Here is a 21,067-nt window from a genome sequence, read left to right on the forward strand (position 1 = left end):
CTGCCACTGTGCAGGAGAATCCGTATAGGTGTTCGAGTGTTCGAACCGTAATGCGTGAGAAATGGTATGTAAACCCCGTATTTACATATCTGCCACTGTGCTGGATAATCCGTATAGGTTTTCGACTGTTCGAACCGTAATGCGCCAGAAATGGTACCGAGACCCCGTATTTACATATCTGCCACTGTGCAGGAGAATCCGTATAGGTGTTCGAGTGTTCGAACCGTAATGCGCAAGAAATGGTATGGAAACCCCGTATTTACATATCTGCCACTGTGCAGGAGAATCCGCATTCGAGTGTTCGAACCGTAATGCGCAAGAAATGGTATCGAAACCCCGTATTCACATATCAGCCACTGTGCAGGAGAATCCGTATAGGTGTTCGAGTGTTCGAACCGTAATGTGCAAGAAATGGTACGGAAACCCCGTATTTACATATCTGCCACTGTGTAGGAGAATCCGCATAGGTGTTCGAGTGTTCGAACCGTAACGTGCAAGAAATGGTATGTAAACCCCGTATTTACATATCTGCCACTGTGCAGGAGAATCCGTATAGGTGTTCGAGTGTTCGAACCGTAACGCGCAAGAAATGGTTCCGAAACCCCGTATTTACATATCTGCCACTATGCAGGAGAATCCGTATAGGTGTTCGAGTGTTCGAACCGTAATGCGCAAGAAATGGTACCGAAACCCCGTATTTACATATCTGCCACTGTGCAGGAGAATCCGCAGAGGTGCTCGAGTGTTCGAACCGTAATGCGCAAGAAATGGTACCGAAACCCCGTATTTACATATCTGCCACTGTGCAGGAGAATCCGTATAGGTGTTCAAGTGTTCGAACCCTAATGCGCAAGAAATGGTACGGAAACCCCGTATTTACATATCTGCCACTGTGCAGGAGAATCCGTATAGGTGTTCGAGTGTTCGAACCGTAGTGCGCCAGAAATGGTACCGAAACCCCGTATTTACATATCTGCCACTGTGCTGGATAATCCGTATAGGTGTTCGACTGTTCGAACCGTAATGCGCCAGAAATGGTACCGAAACCCCGTATTTACATATCTGCCACTGTGCAGGAGAATCCGTATAGGTGTTCGAGTGTTCGAACCATAATGCGCAAGAAATGGTACGGAAACCCCGTATTTACATATCTGCCACTGTGCAGGAGAATCCGCATTCGAGTGTTCGAACCGTAATGCGCAAGAAATGGTATCAAAACCCCGTATTTACATATCTGCCACTGTGCAGGGGAATCCGTATAGGTGTTCGAGTGTTCGAACCGTAATGCGCAAGAAATGGTACGGAAACCCCATATTTACATATCTGCCACTGTGTAGGAGAATCCGCATAGGTGTTCGAGTGTTCGAACCGTAATGTGCAAGAAATGGTATGTAAACCCCGTATTTACATATCTGCCACTGTGCAGGAGAATCCGTATAGGTGTTCAAGTGTTCGAACAGTAATGCGCAAGAAATGGTACGGAAACCCCGTATTTACATATCTGCCACTGTGCAGGAGAATCCGTATAGGTGTTCGAGTGTTCGAACCGTAATGCGTGAGAAATGATATGTAAACCCCGTATTTACATATCTGCCACTGTGCTGGATAATCTGTATAAGTGTTCGAGTGTTCGAACCGTAATGCGCAAGAAATGGTACCGAAACCCCGTATTTACATATCTGCCACTGTGCAGGAGAATCCGTATAGGTGTTCGAGTGTTCGAACCGTAATGCGCAAGAAATGGTAGGGAAACCCCGTATTTACATATCTGCCACTGTGCAGGAGAATCCGTATAGGTGTTCGAGTGTTCGAACCGTAATGCGCAAGAAATTGTACCGAAACCCCGTATTTACATATCTGCCACTGTGCAGGAGAATCCGTATAGGTGTTCGAGTGTTCGAACCGTAATGCGCAAGAAATGGTACGGAAACCCCGTATTTACATATCTGCCACTTTGTAGGAGAATCCGCATAGGTGTTCGAGTGTTCGAACCGTAATGTGCAAGAAATGGTTTGGAAACCCCGTATTTACATATCTGCCACTGTGCAGGAGAATCCGTATAGGTGTTCGAGTGTTCGAATCGTAATGCGCAAGAAATGGTACCGAAACCCCGTATTTACATATCTGCCACTGTGCAGGAGAATCCGAATAGGTGTTCGAGTGTTCGAACCGTAATGCGCAAGAAATGGTATGTAAACCCGTATTTACATATCTGCCACTGTGCAGGAGAATCCGTATAGGTGTTCGAGTGTTCGAACCGTAATGCGCAAGAAATGGTATGGAAACCCCGTATTTACATATCTGCCACTGTGCAGGAGAATCCGTATAGGTGTTCGATTGTTCGAAGCGTAATGCGCAAGAAATGGTACGGAAACCCCGTATTTACATATCTGCCACTGTGCAGGAGAATCCGCATTCGAGTGTTCGAACCGTAATGCGCAAGAAATGGTATCGAAACCCCGTATTTACATATCTGCCACTGTGCAGGAGAATCCGTATAGGTGTTCGAGTGTTCGAACCGTAATGCGCAAGAAATGGTACGGAAACCCCATATTTACATATCTGCCACTGTGTAGGAGAATCCGCATAGGTGTTCGAGTGTTCGAACCGTAATGTGCAAGAAATGGTATGTAAACCCCGTATTTACATATCTGCCACGGTGCAGGAGAATCCGTATAGGTGTTCAAGTGTTCGAACAGTAATGCGCAAGAAATGGTACGGAAACCCCGTATTTACATATCTGCCACTGTGCAGGAGAATCCGTATAGGTGTTCGAGTGTTCGAACCGTAATGTGTGAGAAATGGTATGTAAACCCCGTATTTACATATCTGCCACTGTGCTGGATAATCCGTATAGGTGTTCGAGTGTTCGAACCGTAATGCGCAAGAAATGGTACCGAAACCCCGTATTTACATATCTGCCACTATGCAGGAGAATCCGTATTGGTGTTCGAGTGTTCGAACCGTAATGCGGAAGAAATGGTATGGAAACCCCGTATTTACATATCTGCCACTGTGCAGGAGAATCCGTATAGGTGTTCGAGTGTTCGAACCGTAATGCGTGAGAAATGGTATGTAAACCCCGTATTTACATATCTGCCACTATGCTGGATAATCCGTATAGGTGTTCGACTGTTCGAACCGTAATGCGCTAGAAATGGTACCGAAACCCCGTATTTACATATCTGCCACTGTGCAAGAGAATCCGTATAGGTGTTCGAGTGTTCGAACCGTAATGCGCAAGAAATGGTACGGAAACCCCGTATTTACATATCTGCCACTGTGCAGGAGAATCCGCATTCGAGTGTTCGAACCGTAATGCGCAAGAAATGGTATCGAAACCCCGTATTTACATATCTGCCACTGTGCAGGAGAATCCGTATAGGTGTTGGAGTGTTCGAACCGTAATGTGCAAGAAATGGGACGGAAACCCCGTATTTACATATCTGCCACTGTGCAGGAGAATCCGTATAGGTGTTCGAGTGTTCGAACCGTAATGCGTGAGAAATGGTATGTAAACCCCGTATTTACATATCTGCCACTGTGCTGGATAATCCGTATAGGTGTTCGACTGTTCGAACCGTAATGCGCCAGAAATGGTACCGAAACCCCGTATTTACATATCTGCCACTGTGCAGGACAATCCGTATAGGTGTTCGAGTGTTCGAACCGTAATGCGCAAGAAATGGTACGGAAACCGCGTATTTACATATCTGCCACTGTGCAGGAGAATCCGCATTCGAGTGTTCGAACCGTAATGCGCAAGAAATGGTATCGAAACCCCGTATTTACATATCTGCCACTGTGCAGGAGAATCCGTATAGGTGTTCGAGTGTTCGAACCGTAATGTGCAAGAAATGGTACGGAAACCCCGTATTTACATATCTGCCACTGTGTAGGAGAATCCGCATAGGTGTTCGAGTGTTCGAACCGTAACGTGCAAGAAATGGTATGTAAACCCCGTATTTACATATCTGCCACTGTGCAGGAGAATCCGTGTAGGTGTTCGAGTGTTCGAACCGTAACGCGCAGGAAATGGTTCCGAAACCCCGTATTTACATATCTGCCACTATGCAGGAGAATCCGTATAGGTGTTCGAGTGTTCGAACCGTAATGCGCAATAAATGGTACCGAAACCCCGTATTTACATATCTGCCACTGTGCAGGAGAATCCGCATAGGTGCTCGAGTGTTCGAACCGTAATGCGCAAGAAATGGTACCGAAACCCCGTATTTACATATCTGCCACTGTGCAGGAGAATCCGTATAGGTGTTCAAGTGTTCGAACCGTAATGCGCAAGAAATGGTACGGAAACCCCGTATTTACATATCTGCCACTGTGCAGGAGAATCCGTATAGGTGTTCGAGTGTTCGAACCGTAATGCGTGAGAAATGGTATGTAAACCCCGTATTTACATATCTGCCACTGTGCTGGATAATCCGTATAGGTGTTCGACTGTTCGAACCGTAATGCGCCAGAAATGGTACCGAAACCCCGTATTTACATATCTGCCACTGTGCAGGAGAATCCGTATAGGTGTTCGAGTGTTCGAACCGTAATGCGCAAGAAATGGTACGGAAACCCCGTATTTACATATCTGCCACTGTGCAGGAGAATCCGCATTCGAGTGTTCGAACCGTAATGCGCAAGAAATGGTATCGAAACCCCGTATTTACATATCTGCCACTGTGCAGGAGAATCCGTATAGGTGTTCGAGTGTTCGAACCGTAATGTGCAAGAAATGGTACGGAAACCCCGTATTTACATATCTGCCACTGTGTAGGAGAATCTGCATAGGTGTTCGAGTGTTCGAACCGTAACGTGCAAGAAATGGTATGTAAACCCCGTATTTACATATCTGCCACTGTGCAGGAGAATCCGTATAGGTGTTCGAGTGTTCGAACCGTAACGCGCAAGAAATGGTTCCGAAACCCCGTATTTACATATCTGCCACTATGCAGGAGAATCCGTATAGGTGTTCGAGTGTTCGAGCCGTAATGCGCAAGAAATGGTACCGAAACCCCGTATTTACATATCTGCCAGTGTGCAGGAGAATCCGCAGAGGTGCTCGAGTGTTCGAACCGTAAAGCGCAAGAAATGGTACCGAAACCCCGTATTTACATATCTGCCACTGTGCAGGAGAATCCGTATAGGTGTTCAAGTGTTCGAACCGTAATGCGCAAGAAATGGTACGGAAATCCCGTATTTACATATCTGCCACTGTGCAGGAGAATCCGTATAGGTGTTCGAGTGTTCGAACCGTAATGCGCCAGAAATGGTACCGAAACCCCGTATTTACATATCTGCCACTGTGCTGGATAATCCGTATAGGTGTTCGACTGTTCGAACCGTAATGCGCCAGAAATGGTACCGAAACCCCGTATTTACATATCTGCCACTGTGCAGGAGAATCCGTATAGGTGTTCGAGTGTTCGAACCATAATGCGCAAGAAATGGTACGGAAACCCCGTATTTACATATCTGCCACTGTGCAGGAGAATCCGCATTCGAGTGTTCGAACCGTAATGCGCAAGAAATGGTATCAAAACCCCGTATTTACATATCTGCCACTGTGCAGGAGAATCCGTATAGGTGTTCGAGTGTTCGAACCGTAATGCGCAAGAAATGGTACGGAAACCCCATATTTACATATCTGCCACTGTGTAGGAGAATCCGCATAGGTGTTCGAGTGTTCGAACCGTAATGTGCAAGAAATGGTATGTAAACCCCGTATTTACATATCTGCCACTGTGAAGGAGAATCCGTATAGGTGTTCAAGTGTTCGAACAGTAATGCGCAAGAAATGGTACGGAAACCCCGTATTTACATATCTGCCACTGTGCAGGAGAATCCGTATAGGTGTTCGAGTGTTCGAACCGTAATGCGTGAGAAATGGTATGTAAACCCCGTATTTACATATCTGCCACTGTGCTGGATAATCTGTATAAGTGTTCGAGTGTTCGAACCGTAATGCGCAAGAAATGGTACCGAAACCCCGTATTTACATATCTGCCACTGTGCAGGAGAATCCTTATAGGTGTTCGAGTGTTCGAACCGTAATGCGCATGAAATGGTAGGGAAACCCCGTATTTACATATCTGCCACTGTGCAGGAGAATCCGTATAGGTGTTCGAGTGTTCGAACCGTAATGCGCAAGAAATTGTACCGAAACCCCGTATTTACATATCTGCCACTGTGCAGGAGAATCCGTATAGGTGTTCGAGTGTTCGAACCGTAATGCGCAAGAAATGGTACGGAAACCCCGTATTTACATATCTGCCACTTTGTAGGAGAATCCGCATAGGTGTTCGAGTGTTCGAACCGCAATGTGCAAGAAATGGTTTGGAAACCCCGTATTTACATATCTGCCACTGTGCAGGAGAATCCGTATAGGTGTTCGAGTGTTCGAATCGTAATGCGCAAGAAATGGTACCGAAACCCCGTATTTACATATCTGCCACTGTGCAGGAGAATCCGAATAGGTGTTCGAGTGTTCGAACCGTAATGCGCAAGAAATGGTATGTAAACCCGTATTTACATATCTGCCACTGTGCAGGAGAATCCGTATAGGTGTTCGAGTGTTCGAACCGTAATGCGCAAGAAATGGTATGGAAACCCCGTATTTACATATCTGCCACTGTGCAGGAGAATCCGTATAGGTGTTCGAGTGTTCGAACCGTAATGCGCAAGAAATGGTACCGAAACCCCGTATTTACATATCTGCCACTGTGCAGGAGAATCCTTATAGGTGTTCGAGTGTTCGAACCGTAATGCGCATGAAATGGTAGGGAAACCCCGTATTTACATATCTGCCACTGTGCAGGAGAATCCGTATAGGTGTTCGAGTGTTCGAACCGTAATGCGCAAGAAATTGTACCGAAACCCCGTATTTACATATCTGCCACTGTGCAGGAGAATCCGTATAGGTGTTCGAGTGTTCGAACCGTAATGCGCAAGAAATGGTACGGAAACCCCGTATTTACATATCTGCCACTTTGTAGGAGAATCCGCATAGGTGTTCGAGTGTTCGAACCGCAATGTGCAAGAAATGGTTTGGAAACCCCGTATTTACATATCTGCCACTGTGCAGGAGAATCCGTATAGGTGTTCGAGTGTTCGAATCGTAATGCGCAAGAAATGGTACCGAAACCCCGTATTTACATATCTGCCACTGTGCAGGAGAATCCGAATAGGTGTTCGAGTGTTCGAACCGTAATGCGCAAGAAATGGTATGTAAACCCGTATTTACATATCTGCCACTGTGCAGGAGAATCCGTATAGGTGTTCGAGTGTTCGAACCGTAATGCGCAAGAAATGGTATGGAAACCCCGTATTTACATATCTGCCACTGTGCAGGAGAATCCGTATAGGTGTTCGATTGTTCGAACCGTAATGCGCAAGAAATGGTATGTAAACCCCGTATTTACATATCTGCCACTATGCAGGAGAATCCGTATAGGTGTTCTAGTGTTCGAACCGTAATGCGCAAGAAATGGTACGGAAACCCCATATTTACATATCTGCTACTGTGCCGGAGAATCCGTATAGGTGTTCGATTGTTCGAACCGTAATGCGCAAGAAATGGTATGTAAACCCCGTATTTACATATCTGCCACTGTGCAGGAGAATCCGTATAGGTGTTCGAGTGTTCGAACCGTAATGCGCAAGAAATGGTACGGAAACCCCGTATTTACATATCTGCCACTGTGCAGGAGAATCCGTGTAGGTGTTCGAGTGTTCGAACCGTAATGCGTGAGAAATGGTATGTAAACCCCGTATTTACATATCTGCCACTGTGCTGGATAATCCGTATAGGTGTTCGACTGTTCGAACCGTAATGCGCCAGAAATGGTACCGAAACCCCGTATTTACATATCTGCCACTGTGCAGGAGAATCCGTATAGGTGTTCGAGTGTTCGAACCGTAATGCGCAAGAAATGGTACGGAAACCCCGTATTTACATATCTGCCACTTTGTAGGAGAATCCGCATAGGTGTTCGAGTGTTCGAACCGTAATGTGCAAGAAATGGTTTGGAAACCCCGTATTTACATATCTGCCACTGTGCAGGAGAATCCGTATAGGTGTTCGAGTGTTCGAATCGTAATGCGCAAGAAATGGTACCGAAACCCCGTATTTACATATCTGCCACTGTGCAGGAGAATCCGAATAGGTGTTCGAGTGTTCGAACCGTAATGCGCAAGAAATGGTATGTAAACCCGTATTTACATATCTGCCACTGTGCAGGAGAATCCGTATAGGAGTTCGAGTGTTCGAACCGTAATGCGCAAGAAACGGTATGGAAACCCCGAATTTACATATCTGCCACTGTGTAGGAGAATCCGTATAGGTGTTCGATTGTTCGAACCGTAATGCGCAAGAAATGGTATGTAAACCCCGTATTTACATATCTGCCACTGTGCAGGAGAATCCGTATAGGTGTTCGAGTGTTCGAACCGTAATGCGCAAGAAATGGTACGGAAACCCCGTATTTACATATCTGCTACGGTGCCGGAGAATCCGTATAGGTGTTCGATTGTTCGAACCGTAATGCGCAAGAAATGGTATGTAAACCCCGTATTTACATATCTGCCACTGTGCAGGAGAATCCGTATAGGTGTTCGAGTGTTCGAACCGTAATGCGCAAGAAATGGTACGGAAACCCCGTATTTACATATCTGCCACTGTGCAGGAGAATCCGTGTAGGTGTTCGAGTGTTCGAACCGTAATGCGTGAGAAATGGTATGTAAACCCCGTATTTACATATCTGCCACTGTGCTGGATAATCCGTATAGGTGTTCGACTGTTCGAACCGTAATGCGCCAGAAATGGTACCGAAACCCCGTATTTACATGTCTGCCACTGTGCAGGAGAATCCGTATAGGTGTTCGAGTGTTCGAACCGTAATGCGCAAGAAATGGTACGGAAACCCCGTATTTACATATCTGCCACTGTGCAGGAGAATCCGCATTCGAGTGTTCGAACCGTAATGCGCAAGAAATGGTATCGAAACCCCGTATTTACATATCTGCCACTGTGCAGGAGAATCCGTATAGGTGTTCGAGGGTTCGAACCGTAATGTGCAAGAAATGGTACGGAAACCCCGTATTTACATATCTACCACTGAGTAGGAGAATCCGCATAGGTGTTCCAGTGTTCGAACCGTAACGTGCAAGAAATGGTATGTAAACCCCGTATTTACATATCTGCCACTGTGCAGGAGAATCCGTATGGGTGTTCGAGTGTTCGAACCGTAACGCGCAAGAAATGGTTCCGAAACCCCGTATTTACATATCTGCCACTATGCAGGAGAATCCGTATAGGTGTTCGAGTGTTCGAACCGTAATGCGCAAGAAATGGTACGGAAACCCCATATTTACATATCTTCCACTGTGTAGGAGAATCCGCATAAGTGTTCGAGTGTTCGAACCGTAATGTGCAAGAAACGGTATGTAAACCCCGTATTTACATATCTGCCACTGTGCAGGAGAATCCGTATAGGTGTTCGAGTGTTCGAACAGTAATGCGCAAGAAATGGTACCGAAACCCCGTATTTATATATCTGCCACTGTGCAGGAGAATCCGTATAGGTGTTCGAGTGTTCGAACCGTAATGCGTGAGAAATGGTATGTAAACCCCGTATTTACATATCTGCCACTGTGCTGGATAATCCGTATAGGTGTTCGAGTGTTCGAACCGTAATGCGCAAGAAATGGTACGGAAACCCCGTATTTACATATCTGCCACTGTGTAGGAGAATCCGTATAGGTGTTCGAGTGTTCGAACCGTAATGCGCAAGAAATGGTATGTAAACCCCGTATTTACATATCTGCCACTGTGCAGGAGAATCCGTATAGGTGTTCGAGTGTTCGAACCGTAATGCGCAAGAAATGGTACCGAAACCCCGTATTTACATATCTGCCACTGTGCAGGAGAATCCGTATAGGTGTTCGAGTGTTCGAACCGTAATGCGCAAGAAATGGTACGGAAACCCCATATTTACATATCTGCCACTGTGTAGGAGAATCCGCATAAGTGTTCGAGTGTTCGAACCGTAATGTGCAAGAAACGGTATGTAAACCCCGTATTTACATATCTGCCACTGTGCAGGAGAATCCGTATAGGTGTTCGAGTGTTCGAACAGTAATGCGCAAGAAATGGTACGGAAACCCCGTATTTACATATCTGCCACTGTGCAGGAGAATCCGTATAGGTGTTCGAGTGTTCGAACCGTAATGCGTGAGAAATGGTATGTAAACCCCGTATTTACATATCTGCCACTGTGCTGGATAATCCGTATAGGTGTTCGAGTGTTCGAACCGTAATGCGCAAGAAATGGTACGGAAACCCCGTATTTACATATCTGCCACTGTGTAGGAGAATCCGCATAGGTGTTTGAGTGTTCGAACCGTAATGCGCAAGAAATGGTATGTAAACCCCGTATTTACATATCTGCCACTGTGCAGGAGAATCCGTATAGGTGTTCGAGTGTTCGAACCGTAATGCGCAAGAAATGGTACCGAAACCCCGTATTTACATATCTGCCACTGTGCAGGAGAATCCGTATAGGTGTTCGAGTGTTCGAACCGTAATGCGCAAGAAATGGTACGAAAACCCCGTATTTACATATCTGCCACTTTGTAGGAGAATCCGCATAGGTGTTCGAGTGTTCGAACCGTAATGTGCAAGAAATGGTATGGAAACCCCGTATTTACATATCTGCCACTGTGCAGGAGAATCCGTATAGGTGTTCGAGTGTTCGAACCTAATGCGCAAGAAATGGTATCGAAACCCCGTATTTACATATCTGCCACTGTGCAGGAGAATCCGTATAGGTGTTCGAGTGTTCGAACCGTAATGCGCAAGAAATGGTACCGAAACCCCGTATTTACATATCTGCCACTGTGCAGGAGAATCTGTATAGGTGTTCGAGTGTTCGAACCGTAATGCGTGAGAAATGGTATGTAAACCCCGTATTTACATATCTGCCACTGTGCTGGATAATCCGTATAGGTGTTCGAGTGTTCGAACCGTAATGCGCAAGAAATGGTATCGAAACCCCGTATTTACATATCTGCCACTGTGCAGGAGAATCCGTATAGGTGTTCGAGTGTTCGAACCGTAATGCGCAAGAAATGGTACGGAAACCCCGTATTTACATATCTGCCACTGTGTAGGAGAATCCGCATAGGTGTTCGAGTGTTCGAACTGTAATGTGCAAGAAATGGTATGTAAACCCCGTATTTACATATCTGCCACCGTGCAGGAGAATCCGTATAGGTGTTCGAGTGTTCGAACAGTAATGCGCAAGAAATGGTACAGAAACCCCGTATTTACATATCTGCCACTGTGCAGGAGAATCCGTATAGGTGTTCGAGTGTTCGAACCGTAATGCGTGAGAAATGGTATGTAAACCCCGTATTTACATATCTGCCACTGTGCTGGATAATCCGTATAGGTGTTCGAGTGTTTGAACCGTAATGCGCAAGAAATGGTATGTAAACCCCGTATTTACATATCTGCCACTGTGCAGGAGAATCCGTATAGGTGTTCGAGTGTTCGAACCGTAATGCGCAAGAAATGGTACGATAACCCCGTATTTACATATCTGCTACTGTGCCGGAGAATCCGTATAGGTGTTCGATTGTTCGAACCGTAATGCGCAAGAAATGGTATGTAAACCCCGTATTTACATATCTGCCACTGTGCAGGAGAATCCGTATAGGTGTTCGAGTGTTCGAACCGTAATGCGCAAGAAATGGTACGGAAACCCCGTATTTACATATCTGCCACTGTGCAGGAGAATCCGTATAGGTGTTCGAGTGTTCTAACCGTAATGCGTGGGAAATGGTATGTAAACCCCGTATTTACATATCTGCCACTGTGCTGGATAATCCGTATAGGTGTTCGACTGTTCGAACCGTAATGCGCCAGAAATGGTACCGAAACCCCGTATTTACATATCTGCCACTGTGCAGGAGAATCCGTATAGGTGTTCGAGTGTTCGAACCGTAATGCGCAAGAAATGGTATGTAAACCCCGTATTTACATATCTGCCACTGTGCAGGAGAATCCGTATAGGTGTTCGAGTGTTCGAACAGTAATGCGCAAGAAATGGTACGGAAACCCCGTATTTACATATCTGCCACTGTGCAGGAGAATCTGTATAGGTGTTCGAGTGTTCGAACCGTAATGCGTGAGAAATGGTATGTAAACCCCGTATTTACATATCTGCCACTGTGCTGGATAATCCGTATAGGTGTTCGAGTGTTCGAACCGTAATGCGCAAGAAATGTTATGTAAACCCCGTATTTACATATCTGCCACTGTGCAGGAGAATCCGTATAGGTGTTCGAGTGTTCGAACCGTAATGCGCAAGAAATGGTATGTAAACCCCGTATTTACATATCTGCCACTGTGCAGGAGAATCCGTATAGGTGTTCGAGTGTTCGAATCGTAATGCGCAAGAAATGGTACCGAAACCCCGTATTTACATATCTGCCACTGTGCAGGAGAATCCGAATAGGTGTTCGAGTGTTCGAACCGTAATGCGCAAGAAATGGTACCGAAACCCCGTATTTACATATCTGCCACTGTGCAGGAGAATCCGTATAGGTGTTCGAGTGTTCGAACCGTAATGCGCAAGAAATGGTATGGAAACCCCGTATTTACATATCTGCCACTGTGCAGGAGAATCCGTATAGGTGTTCGAGTGTTCGAACCGTAATGCGTGAGAAATGGTACGTAAACCCCGTATTTACATATCTGCCACTGTGCTGGATAATCCGTATAGGTGTTCGACTGTTCGAACCGTAATGCGCCAGAAATGGTACCGAAACCCCGTATTTACATATCTGCCACTGTGCAGGAGAATCCGTATAGGTGTTCGAGTGTTCGAACCGTAATGCGCAAGAAATGGTACGGAAACCCCGTATTTACATATCTGCCACTGTGCAGGAGAATCCGCATTCGTGTGTTCGAACCGTAATGCGCAAGAAATGGTATCGAAACCCCGTATTTACATATCTGCCACTGTGCAGGAGAATCCGTATAGGTGTTCGAGTGTTCGAACCGTAATGCGCAAGAAATGGTACGGAAACCCCGTATTTCCATTTCTGCCACTATGTAGGAGAATCCGCATAGGTGTTCGAGTGTTCGAACCGTAATGCGCAAGAAATGTTATGTAAACCCCGTATTTACATATCTGCCACTGTGCAGGAGAATCCGTATAGGTGTTCGAGTGTTCGAACCGTAATGCGCAAGAAATGGTACGGAAACCCCGTATTTACATATCTGCCACTGTGCAGGAGAATCCGTATAGGTGTTCGATTGTTCGAACCGTAATTCGCAAGAAATGGTATGTAAACCCCGTATTTACATATCTGCCACTGTGCAGGAGAATCCGTATAGGTGTTCGAGTGTTCGAATCGTAATGCGCAAGAAATGGTACCGAAACCCCGTATTTACATATCTGCCACTGTGCAGGAGAATCCGAATAGGTGTTCGAGTGTTCGAACCGTAATGCGCAAGAAATGGTACCGAAACCCCGTATTTGCATATCTGCCACTGTGCAGGAGAATCCGTATAGGTGTTCGAGTGTTCGAACCGTAATGCGCAAGAAATGGTATGGAAACCCCGTATTTACATATCTGCCACTGTGCAGGAGAATCCGTATAGGTGTTCGAGTGTTCGAACCGTAATGCGTGAGAAATGGTACGTAAACCCCGTATTTGCATATCTGCCACTGTGCTGGATAATCCGTATAGGTGTTCGACTGTTCGAACCGTAATGCGCCAGAAATGGTACCGAAACCCCGTATTTACATATCTGCCACTGTGCAGGAGAATCCGTATAGGTGTTCGAGTGTTCGAACCGTAATGCGCAAGAAATGGTACGGAAACCCCGTATTTACATATCTGCCACTGTGCAGGAGAATCCGCATTCGTGTGTTCGAACCGTAATGCGCAAGAAATGGTATCGAAACCCCGTATTTACATATCTGCCACTGTGCAGGAGAATCCGTATAGGTGTTCGAGTGTTCGAACCGTAATGCGCAAGAAATGGTACGGAAACCCCGTATTTCCATTTCTGCCACTGTGTAGGAGAATCCGCATAGGTGTTCGAGTGTTCGAACCGTAATGCGCAAGAAATGTTATGTAAACCCCGTATTTACATATCTGCCACTGTGCAGGAGAATCCGTATAGGTGTTCGAGTGTTCGAACCGTAATGCGCAAGAAATGGTACGGAAACCCCGTATTTACATATCTGCCACTGTGCAGGAGAATCCGTATAGGTGTTCGATTGTTCGAACCGTAATTCGCAAGAAATGGTATGTAAACCCCGTATTTACATATCTGCCACTGTGCAGGAGAATCCGTATAGGTGTTCGAGTGTTCGAATCGTAATGCGCAAGATATGGTACCGAAACCCCGTATTTACATATCTGCCACTGTGCAGGAGAATCCGAATAGGTGTTCGAGTGTTCGAACCGTAATGCGCAAGAAATGGTACCGAAACCCCCGTATTTACATATCTGCCACTGTGTAGGAGAATCCGTATAGGTGTTCGAGTGTTCGAACTGTAATGCGCAAGAAATGATATGGAAACCCCGTATTTACATATCTGCCACTGTGCAGGAGAATCCGTATAGGTGTTCGAGTGTTCGAACCGTAATGCGCAAGAAATGGTGCCGAAATCCCCTATTTACATATCTGCCACTGTGCAGGAGAATCCGTATAGGTGTTCGAGTGTTCGAACCGTAATGCGCAAGAAATGGTACGGAAACCCCGTATTTACATATCTGCCACTTTGTAGGAGAATCCGCATAGGTGTTCGAGTGTTCGAACCGTAATGTGCAAGAAATGGTATGTAAACCCCGTATTTACATATCTGCCACTGTGCAGGAGAATCCGTATAGGTGTTCGAGTGTTCGAACAGTAATGCGCAAGAAATGGTACGGAAACCCCGTATTTACATATCTGCCACTGTGCAGGAGAATCTGTATAGGTGTTCGAGTGTTCGAACCGTAATGCGTGAGAAATGGTATGTAAACCCCGTATTTACATATCTGCCACTGTGCTGGATAATCCGTATAGGTGTTCGAGTGTTCGAACCGTAATGCGCAAGAAATGTTATGTAAACCCCGTATTTACATGTCTGCCACTGTGCAGGAGAATCCGTATAGGTGTTCGAGTGTTCGAACCGTAATGCGCAAGAAATGGTACGGAAACCCCGTATTTACATATCTGCCACTGTGCAGGAGAATCCGTATAGGTGTTCGATTGTTCGAACCGTAATGCGCAAGAAATGGTATGTAAACCCCGTATTTACATATCTGCCACTGTGCAGGAGAATCCGTATAGGTGTTCGAGTGTTCGAATCGTAATGCGCAAGAAATGGTACCGAAACCCCGTATTTACATATCTGCCACTGTGCAGGAGAATCCGAATAGGTGTTCGAGTGTTCGAACCGTAATGGGGAAGAAATGGTACCGAAACCCCGTATTTACATATCTGCCACTGTGCAGGAGAATCCGTATAGGTGTTCGAGTGTTCGAACCGTAATGCGCAAGAAATGGTATGGAAACCCCGTATTTACATATCTGCCACTGTGCAGGAGAATCCGTATAGGTGTTCGAGTGTTCGAACCGTAATGCGCAAGAAATGGTGCCGAAACCCCCTATTTACATATCTACCACTGTGCAGGAGAATCCGTATAGGTGTTCGAGTGTTCGAATCGTAATGCGCAAGAAATGGTACCGAAACCCCGTATTTACATATCTGCCACTGTGCAGGAGAATCCGAATAGGTGTTCGAGTGTTCGAACCGTAATGCGCAAGAAATGGTATGGAAACCCCGTATTTACATATCTGCCACTGTGCAGGAGAATCCGTATAGGTGTTCGAGTGTTCGAACCGTAATGCGTGAGAAATGGTACGTAAACCCCGTATTTACATATCTGCCACTGTGCTGGATAATCCGTATAGGTGTTCGACTGTTCGAACCGTAATGCGCCAGAAATGGTACCGAAACCCCGTATTTACATATCTGCCACTGTGCAGGAGAATCCGTATAGGTGTTCGAGTGTTCGAACCGTAATGCGCAAGAAATGGTACGGAAACCCCGTATTTACATATCTGCCACTGTGCAGGAGAATCCGCATTCGTGTGTTCGAACCGTAATGCGCAAGAAATGGTATCGAAACCCCGTATTTACATATCTGCCACTGTGCAGGAGAATCCGTATAGGTGTTCGAGTGTTCGAACCGTAATGTGCAAGAAATGGTACGGAAACCCCGTATTTCCATTTCTGCCACTATGTAGGAGAATCCGCATAGGTGTTCGAGTGTTCCAACCGTAATGCGCAAGAAATGTTATGTAAACCCCGTATTTACATATCTGCCACTGTGCAGGAGAATCCGTATAGGTGTTCGAGTGTTCGAACCGTAATGCGCAAGAAATGGTACGGAAACCCCGTATTTACATATCTGCCACTGTGCAGGAGAATCCGTATAGGTGTTCGATTGTTCAAACCGTAATTCGCAAGAAATGGTATGTAAACCCCGTATTTACATATCTGCCACTGTGCAGGAGAATCCGTATAGGTGTTCGAGTGTTCGAATCGTAATGCGCAAGAAATGGTACCGAAACCCCGTATTTACATATCTGCCACTGTGCAGGAGAATCCGAATAGGTGTTCGAGTGTTCGAACCGTAATGCGCAAGAAATGGTACCGAAACCCCGTATTTACATATCTGCCACTGTGCAGGAGAATCCGTATAGGTGTTCGAGTGTTCGAACTGTAATGCGCAAGAAATGGTATGGAAACCCCGTATTTACATATCTGCCACTGTGCAGGAGAATCCGTATAGGTGTTCGAGTGTTCGAACCGTAATGCGTGAGAAATGGTACGTAAACCCCGTATTTACATATCTGCCACTGTGCTGGATAATCCGTATAGGTGTTCGACTGTTCGAACCGTAATGCGCCAGAAATGGTACCGAAACCCCGTATTTACATATCTGCCACTGTGCAGGAGAATCCGTATAGGTGTTCGAGTGTTCGAACCGTAATGCGCAAGAAATGGTACGGAAACCCCGTATTTACATATCTGCCACTGTGCAGGAGAATCCGCATTCGTGTGTTCGAACCGTAATGCGCAAGAAATGGTATCGAAACCCCGTATTTACATATCTGCCACTGTGCAGGAGAATCCGTATAGGTGTTCGAGTGTTCGAACCGTAATGCGCAAGAAATGGTACGGAAACCCCGTATTTCCATTTCTGCCACTGTGTAGGAGAATCCGCATAGGTGTTCGAGTGTTCGAACCGTAATGCGCAAGAAATGTTATGTAAACCCCGTATTTACATATCTGCCACTGTGCAGGAGAATCCGTATAGGTGTTCGAGTGTTCGAACCGTAATGCGCAAGAAATGGTACGGAAACCCCGTATTTACATATCTGCCACTGTGCAGGAGAATCCGTATAGGTGTTCGATTGTTCGAACCGTAATGCGCAAGAAATGGTATGTAAACCCCGTATTTACATATATGCCACTGTGCAGGAGAATCCGTATAGGTGTTGGAGTGTTCGAATCGTAATGCGCAAGAAATGGTACCGAAACCCCGTATTTACATATCTGCCACTGTGCAGGAGAATCCGAATAGGTGTTCGAGTGTTCGAACCGTAATGGGAAAGAAATGGTACCGAAACCCCGTATTTACATATCTGCCACTGTGCAGGAGAATCCGTATAGGTGTTCGAGTGTTCGAACCGTAATGCGCAAGAAATGGTATGGAAACCCCGTATTTACATATCTGCCACTGTGCAGGAGAATCCGTATAGGTGTTCGAGTGTTCGAACCGTAATGCGCAAGAAATGGTGCCGAAACCCCCTATTTACATATCTACCACTGTGCAGGAGAATCCGTATAGGTGTTCGAGTGTTCGAACCGTAATGCGCAAGAAATGGTACGATAACCCCGTATTTACATATCTGCTACTGTGCCGGAGAATCCGTATAGGTGTTCGATTGTTCGAACCGTAATGCGCAAGAAATGGTATGTAAACCCCGTATTTACATATCTGCCACTGTGCAGGAGAATCCGTATAGGTGTTCGAGTGTTCGAACAGTAATGCGCAAGAAATGGTACGGAAACCCCGTATTTACATATCTGCCACTGTGCAGGAGAATCCGTATAGGTGTTCGTGTGTTCGAACCGTAATGCGTGAGAAATGGTATGTAAACCCCGTATTTACATATCTGCCACTGTGCTGGATAATCCGTATAGGTGTTCGAGTGTTCGAACCGTAATGCGCAAGAAATGTTATGTAAACCCCGTATTTACATATCTGCCACTGTGCAGGAGAATCCGTATAGGTGTTCGAGTGTTCGAACCGTAATGCGCAAGAAATGGTACGGAAACCCCGTATTTACATATCTGCCACAGTGCAGGAGAATCCGTATAGGTGTTCGATTGTTCGAACCGTAATGCGCAAGAAATGGTATGTAAACCCCGTATTTACATATCTGCCACTGTGCAGGAGAATCCGTATAGGTGTTCGAGTGTTCGAATCGTAATGCGCAAGAAATGGTACCGAAACCCCGTATTTACATATTTGCCACTGTGCAGGAGAATCCGAATAGGTGTTCGAGTGTTAGAACCGTAATGCGCAAGAAATGGTACCGAAACCCCGTATTTACATATCTGCCACTGTGCAGGAGAATCCGTATAGGTGTTCGAGTGTTCGAACCGTAATGCGCAAGAAATGGTATGGAAACCCCGTATTTACATATCTGCCACTGTGCAGGAGAATCCGTATAGGTGTTCGAGTGTTCGAACCGTAATGCGCAAGAAATGGTGCCGAAACCCCCTATTTACATATCTGCCACTGTGCAGGAGAATCCGTATAGGTGTTCGAGTGTTCGAACCGTAATGCGCAAGAAATGGTACGGAAACCCCGTATTTACATATCTGCCACTGTGTAGGAGAATCCGCATTCGTGTGTTCGAACCGTAATGCGCAAGAAATGGTATCGAAACCCCGTATTTACATATCTGCCACTGTGCAGGAGAATCCGTATAGGTGTTCGAGTGTTCGAACCGTAATGCGCAAGAAATGGTACGGAAACCCCGTATTTCCATTTCTGCCACTGTGTAGGAGAATCCGCATAGGTGTTCGAGTGTTCGAACCGTAATGCGCAAGAAATGTTATGTAAACCCCGTATTTACATATCTGCTACTGTGCAGGAGAATCCGTATAGGTGTTCGAGTGTTCGAACCGTAATGCGCAAGAAATGGTACGGAAACCCCGTATTTACATATCGGCCACTGTGCAGGAGAATCCGTATAGGTGTTCGATTGTTCGAACCGTAATTCGCAAGAAATGGTATGTAAACCCCGTATTTACATGTCTGCCACTGTGCTGGAGAATCCGTATAGGTGTTCGAGTGTTCGAATCGTAATGCGCAAGAAATGGTACCGAAACCCCGTATTTACATATCTGCCACTGTGCAGGAGAATCCGAATAGGTGTTCCAGTGTTCGAACCGTAATGCGCAAGAAATGGTACCGAAACCCCGTATTTACATATCTGCCACTGTGCAGGAGAATCCGTATAGGTGTTCGAGTGTTCGAACCGTAATGCGCAAGAAATGGTATGGAAACCCCGTATTTACATATCTGCCACTGTGCAGGAGAATCCGTATAGGTGTTCGAGTGTTCGAACCGTAATGCGTGAGAAATGGTACGTAAACCCCGTATTTACATATCTGCCACTGTGCTGGATAATCCGTATAGGTGTTCGACTGTTCGAACCGTAATGCGCCAGAAATGGTATCGAAACCCCGTATTTACATATTTGCCACTGTGCAGGAGAATCCGTATAGGTGTTCGAGTGTTCGAACCGTAATGCGCAAGAAATGGAACGGAAACCCCGTATTTACATATCTGCCACTGTGCAGGAGAATCCGCATTCGTGTGTTCGAACCGTAATGCGCAAGAAATGGTATCGAAACCCCGTATTTACATATCTGCCACTGTGCAGGAGAATCCGTATAGGTGTTCGAGTGTTCGAACCGTAATGCGCAAGAAATGGTACGGAAACCCCGTATTTCCATTTCTGCCACTGTGTAGGAGAATCCGCATAGGTGTTCGAGTGTTCGAACCGTAATGCGCAAGAAATGTTATGTAAACCCCGTATTTACATATCTGCCACTGTGCAGGAGAATCCGTATAGGTGTTCGAGTGTTCGAATCGTAATGCGCAAGAAATGGTACGGAAACCCCGTATTTACATATCTGCCACTGTGCAGGAGAATCCGTATAGGTGTTCGATTGTTCGAACCGTAATGCGCAAGAAATGGTATGTAAACCCCGTATTTACATATCTGCCACTGTGCAGGAGAATCCGTATAGGTGTTCGAGTGTTCGAACCGTAATGCGCAAGAAATGGTACGGAAACCCCGTATTTACATATCTGCCACTGTGCAGGAGAATCCGTATAGGTGTTCGATTGTTCGAACCGTAATGCGCAAGAAATGGTATGTAAACCCCGTATTTACATATCTGCCACTGTGCAGGAGAATCCGTATAGGTGTTCGAGTGTTCGAATCGTAATGCGCAAGAAATGGTACCGAAACCCCGTATTTACATATTTGCCACTGTGCAGGAGAATCCGAATAGGTGTTCGAGTGTTAGAACCGTAATGCGCAAGAAATGGTACCGAAACCCCGTATTTACATATCTGCCACTGTGCAGGAGAATCCGTATAGGTGTTCGAGTGTTCGAACCGTAATGCGCAAGAAATGGTATGGAAACCCCGTATTTACATATCTGCCACTGTGCAGGAGAATCCGTATAGGTGTTCGAGTGTTCGAACCGTAATGCGCAAGAAATGGTGCCGAAACCCCCTATTTACATATCTGCCACTGTGCAGGAGAATCCGTATAGGTGTTCGAGTGTTCGAACCGTAATGCGCAAGAAATGGTACGGAAACCCCGTATTTACATATCTGCCACTGTGCAGGAGAATCCGCATTCGTGTGTTCGAACCGTAATGCGCAAGAAATGGTAT

The sequence above is a fragment of the Camellia sinensis genome, chromosome 15, assembly GCF_055761805.1.
Source record: "Camellia sinensis isolate YWXY chromosome 15, ASM5576180v1, whole genome shotgun sequence".
Taxonomy (NCBI): Eukaryota; Viridiplantae; Streptophyta; class Magnoliopsida; order Ericales; family Theaceae; genus Camellia; species Camellia sinensis.